This window comes from Petaurus breviceps, unplaced genomic scaffold (genome assembly GCF_028583685.1).
Source record: "Petaurus breviceps papuanus isolate PSGF00001 unplaced genomic scaffold, PetGlider_PUasm1.0 140, whole genome shotgun sequence".
Taxonomy (NCBI): Eukaryota; Metazoa; Chordata; class Mammalia; order Diprotodontia; family Petauridae; genus Petaurus; species Petaurus breviceps.
This window is the reverse complement of record NW_027185698.1, coordinates 4,345,138-4,351,206: the sequence shown is the minus strand read 5'-3', so window position 1 is coordinate 4,351,206 and position 6,069 is coordinate 4,345,138.

The following is a 6,069-nucleotide window of genomic DNA, read 5'->3' as shown; positions in this document are numbered from 1 at the left end:
TTAAGTGAACTGCCCAGGGTCACACAGCAAAAGCTAGAAGAATGAATGAGACATAGAGCTTTAAACTTAGAAAGAAAAAGAACATTAATTACATAGCAGGCATCCTAAAAGACACAGCAGATGGAGAAGCAGATCTGGGTAGAGGCTACTCTTGGAACAGGCCTACTCTAATTTGCCAACTTCTACCTTCTGTATAGACTGTCCTAGGCTATACCTTTGTCTGCTCCTTTCTCTTATGAAGTGGCCCTCCTGCTCCTCACTGGACTTAACATCTCCACCTGCTACAAGGTTGGATCTTGAATGAGGCCCTTGAACAGTACCTTGCACATGGTAGGTAAGTTGTAAATATATGCTGGCTGATAGGAGATTGCTAATGTTGTTCAGTCATTTCAGTCATGTTGAACTCTGTGATCCCATTTGGGGTTTTCTTGGCAAAGACACAGGAGTGGTTCGCCATTTCCTTCTCCAGCTCATTTTACAGATGAGGAAACTGAGGCAAATAGGATTAAGTGACTTGCCCAGTCACACAGCTAATAAGTGTCTGAGACCTGATTTGAATTCAGGCCCTGACTCCAGGACAGGCACTCTATCCACTGTGCCATCTAGCTGGGAAATTGTACCATGAATTAAACAGATTTAAACATACATCAACACAGTTCATATGGAGGTCAAACTTCTGGTAATCTCATTCATCTCAGAACACAGGTAAATAGAATGAAGCATATGAAAGAGACCTCTAAGCAACCAAAATAGATGTTTTCAGTCTTTTGCATCCAAAACACAGAAGCCCATATACATTACTCTTGGAAAAGTCTTTTAAACCTATTTAATCTACTATATATGTAGTTTTTATTTAGTTAGCAAGATTCTCAGGCTGTAACAGATTAGAAAAAGTCGATTTGCATGGACAGACAGAGAAGATTATGACAAAAGCAGGATAACTAATAATTATGAAAAGTAAGAGTTATCAGCAAAGAAATAAATGGGGAAAAAACTATAAAGCAGACGTGAGATTAAGAGGGGGTGGGGTAAGGGAAGAAGTGCCAATTTTAGAGTCTCAAAGACCTGGGTTCCATCATTGCCTCTGAATCAAACTAGACTGGCCAAGTCACACTTCTCAATACCCTAAGTGACTCTATAAAAGCTGAAGTCACAGGAGAGTTGCTTAAGGGAGTTTTCATGCTGGAAATTCTCCACAACAATGAAATTATAAATCCAGATTAAAAAAAGATGGAAACCCCCCCACTAAAACAAACAAAAATAGCAATCAAGGGTCATTTAGCATGAGGACAAAGAACTAGAGGTTATTCCATAATCACTTTTCTGTATTCTAGAATTGTATTTTTTAAAAAAATCTTATTACTGAGAGGATTCAGGGAAGATGGTGGAGTAGGTCAGAAAATTCCAAGCTCTCTAGATCTTTCCCCACAAAAAAAAGTTAAAATAGCACCTTAGGGCACACAAAATGTGGGTGGAGATCAACAAGGACCGGGGCATAACTAAGGTCCTCCCAGGACAATTTGAGAGGATCAGAAAGAAAAATGCCAGGCCGAGTTTTGGTGCCTGTGAAGAGTAAACACCTCCCCACTAGGTTCCCTTTTAACAGCTAGAGGCTTAGCATCTTAAACAAGCAGCAAGCCCTGAGGTTAGTTGGCTTGAGAGGCTGCCTTGGCCCTAGGGACCAGAACTTTTACCCCTGGAGGTAAGAGTGAGGGGAGCTGGGCTTTTGAGCCCAGGAAGATTGCCTGAACCTCTGCTAAACAGGAATGCAAGGGGGAGATGGGGCAGAAGGAACCAGCACACACTCGGTGAGTGCAGAAGCATTGGGGCAGAAAGCCCCTGGCTGTGGGAATTTACAGGAGGCTGGAGGTTTGCCTTTGGTTTCAGGTTAGAGGGAAGAACTGAAGATCTGGGGCAAGGGGCACCATTTCCCATGCCCCAGGGCTAGAGGTGACTACAAATAATTAGGATATTACCACAAAAATGACAGGCAAAGGAAAAAAGAATCCAACTATAGAATGGGAATAGAGATGACTGGGGTTCATCTTCACAGGAGAAAATTGAAGTAAATTGAAGTTACCCCAAAGAGTAACAGCAAATGGTCAACCTGCCCAAAAAGAATTTATAGAAGGCCTTAAAAAGACTTTAAAAATCAAATGACAGAGATGGAGGAAAAACTAAAAACTAAAAGTAATCAAGGAAAAAAAAAACAGGAAGGGTATGAAAGGAAAGTCAACCAATTAGAAAAGGAGATCCAGAATCTTGTTTTTTTGGAGGGCAATTGGGGTTAAGTGACTTGCCCAAGGTCTCACAGCCAGTGTGTGTCAAGTGTCTGAGGCTGGATTTGAACTCAGATACTCCTGACTCCAGGGCCAGTGCTCTCTTCACTGCACCACCTAGCCACCCCAAGATCCAGAATATTAAGGAAGAAAATGACACCTTGAAAATTAGAATTGGGCAAAGTGAAGCCAGTGAAATCATAAGAGATCAGGAAATAATTAAACAGAATATGAATAATGAAAAAATAGAAGAGAAAGTGAAACATCTTATTAATAAAACAACAGATTTGGAGAATAGATCAACAAAAGAAAATATAAAAATAATTGGACTAACTGAAAGTTATAATCAAAATAAGAATCTTGATACAATAATACAAGAAATAATTAAAGAAAATTGTCCTGAAGCATTAGAACAAGGGGGGAAAGTAGAAATAGAAAAAATTCATCAATCACTACCGAAAAGATATCCTATGAGGAAAATTCATAGGAGTATGATAGTCAAATTCCTAAATCCCCAGCTCAAGGAAAAATTATTAAAAGCATCAAGATTAAAAAAAAGTTAAATATGATGGTGCCACAATTAGAATTACCCAAGGCCTAAAAGCAGAAACATTAAAGGACTGCAGGTCTTAGAACAAAATATGTCGAAGAGCAAAAGAACTGGGGCTCCAGCCAAAAATATCATACCCTGAAAAGTTAACTATTATCTTGGACAAAAAAAATTGACATTTCATAAACTTCCAGATTTTCAAGACTTGGTTAAAAAAAAACATGAACTTATTAGACAATTCAAAATACAAGAACCTGAAATGGACGCATAGAACCCAAAAGAACCAAGCCTAGTCAATTAATGAGCATCAGTTTATTAAGCTGGCCAGCGACAGTCTCCCAAGGAAACCTTAGGAGTGCTGCCCTGACCATAGGGAAAGGGGGAATATTTAAAGTCAAAAACCACCCAAAATAGGTGTGGGAAACAAAGTTAGTCTTGTGGGAAGTAAAGTTAGTCTGACAATGGTAGGTAAGTCTGACAGTGGTAGATAAGCACATGCGTTGTAGCCAGGCCTTGGTGTGGACAGCTATATAGTCCTTGCCCTGATTTATTGTGAGATCCAGATGTCCAGGATCATTCTGACATCTTATCAGGAAGTATGGCCATGTCCGTTTCTCACAAGAGAGGGGCTCCTGGCTAAGTACGTATGAGATCAGGAAGAATTCAATAATTTCCAAACTTGTTACATACAGGGGCTTAGTATACGAGGCCATGCGCATTTCAATTATCATATAGGCTTTTTTGAAATGAAAATTTATTGTTACATATTTTGAATCCTCTCATGTTCTGCTATGCACATGACATGCTTTTATTTCTAACTCTGTATTTATGTTACAATATTTAAGTTTATGATGTTTTTTGTTTCTTTTTAAAAATTCTCTATTTGTGTTTTGGCACTTGGGTCTAAAATAAAATTTTGGGAAAAAATCATATTACAATCCCATTTATTGAATCCCTTTTATTAAAAGAACCACATTATGTTCAGCATTCTGGGATTTACTAAAGTTGTACTGGATCTGATTCTGTTTGTTTTTTTAATCAGTATGGTTACTTTCCAGAGAACTGGAATGTCAAAACATTTGCCTGCCTCCATACATTGTCTTTTTCCATGCCTTGCTAGACTAGCTTTTATGAGTTGTGGTGGCTGAAACCAATTCATTACCTGGTGGACCACTTTCTGGCAGTGAACCTCTCTAAACTTAGCTAGTTCGTTTCTTGAAGGACAGAAATGCACTCTGTTGCTGGCTCCATACTTGACTGACTTTCTAGCTTGGGACCAAGACTTGCTAGTACTTGTCTCTGTTAGCCTAACTTCTGGGAACATAAGGCAAACTTCCTCTTAAATGGCACATCAAGTGATAATCATTAAATATCGTATTTTGGCCAAAATATGAAATAATCAAATAGGCTATGTTGTCTCATTTTTTAAAAGGCTCCTTTTTCTTACATCACCCATTCCAAAGACCAGATAAGGCTGGGAGTAGGATCATAAAATCCATATAGACCTTTTTCTCTCTGAGTGAGCCCAGAGAATATCTCTTCTTGTGTCAACCAACCAGAAGAGGCCTACTTTATGGCCCTTCAGGAGGAGACTCTCACCTCAGGGCATTAACTCCAGAAATGGGACTTTTTCTTATCTTAAGATTTTCTGAACATATACCTTGTTATGAAATGTTAATGGTAAAGGAAACAGATGTTCTGAATCGTAATTTCAATCGACACTTTGTCAGCTTTCTTGTTTTTCTGTATTTATCATTTATCCAATTAAGAAATTCCTTTCTCATACAATGTTTAAACCATTATGGGGATCATAAATTTGTGTGTCTCAACCACCCCTAATTGGGATGGTCCTAAAATGTACTTAAGCTCTCTCATCCTTTTGTTCTGGAGTCAGAACTTTAGTCCTGCACTCCTTGAACAAGTACCACAAGCCTTAAGGGAATAAAGAATAAATTCTGTAGCTGTATACCACTATTTGTTTGTATCCTTTAATCAATTCTTAAATAGAGGTCGACACAATATAATATTTCATTGGAATTATCAGGCAGATTTTAGAAAATGTTCATAAAAATAACATTAAAACTGTGACATGATTATCTTGAAAACTTATTTTTTGTCCTCAGTTTTGGAAAAGGGGTTACTTGATAAATGCTGAAAAGGATAAAATAAACAATGAATATAAAACCTAATTAAAGACTCATGCACTGACTAGATGTTTAATATTAATTGGTGAGGATAGCGTTGAGGTAGGTGCTTAAGTTATGATACTTTTTATATTTCTTTTCCAGTTATATTCTTATATATTTGTGTGTGTGTATGCACATACAGTTGTTGTTTGGGGAGGTTCTGTGGGCAGTGGTGGTGTTTTAAAAAAACCGACACACAAAAAACCACTCCATGGTATATTTAATTCAGTTCAACAGAAAATGATCAAGTGCTTTAAATGTGCAAGGCTCCAGGCTAGCTACTGAGGGGGGTGCAAAGGTAAATAAGGTAACAAAACTGCTCTCCACCTCCCAACCCAACCCACAACTTTGTTTTCCCCTGAGCTCTGAAAAAGGAGAGGATCTTAACAAATGTAGGCGGGGTATGTGAGGGGTGGGTGGATAGGTGAGGGTACTCTAGGTATAAAAGCAAGGTCATGGAGATAGGAAAGCACCGAATATTATCAAGAACTGATAAGTAGTTCAGTGTGGTGGGAGTTAGTAAGAACTGAAATAAAGTTAAAAAGATATAATGGAAGCAGACTGAAGGGTATTTATTCAATTCTAGGCTAAGGAGCTGGCATTTTATTCAGAAGGCAATGTGACTTGAGCTAATGAAAATGAGTAATGAATTTTGCATCAAGTGAATGTTGCAATCAAAGGAGCAGAGATTTAGAGTTAGAAGGAACACTAGAGGCCATTTGGGGCAACACTGCTCCCTTATCTCCTCATTTTACAGATGAAGATCTGAGGCCAAGAGAGGTTAAGTGACTTGTCCAACAGCTAGGAAGTATTTGTAGGTTGGATCTGAATCGAGATCTTCATGACTCCAGGTCCAGCAATCTACTCTGCTGTGATGTCTCACCATAATTATGAATAAGTAAGATTAATTTGATGTATGTTTGGAGCAATGAGACTAAAGGCAGAATGAGTATATGAGGAGGCCACTGTAATAATCAAGTCTGGGGCAGTAAGGTCCTTAACTATGATGGGACTGGGAAGGGTAGATGTCAAGCAGACATGGTAATCGATGTAA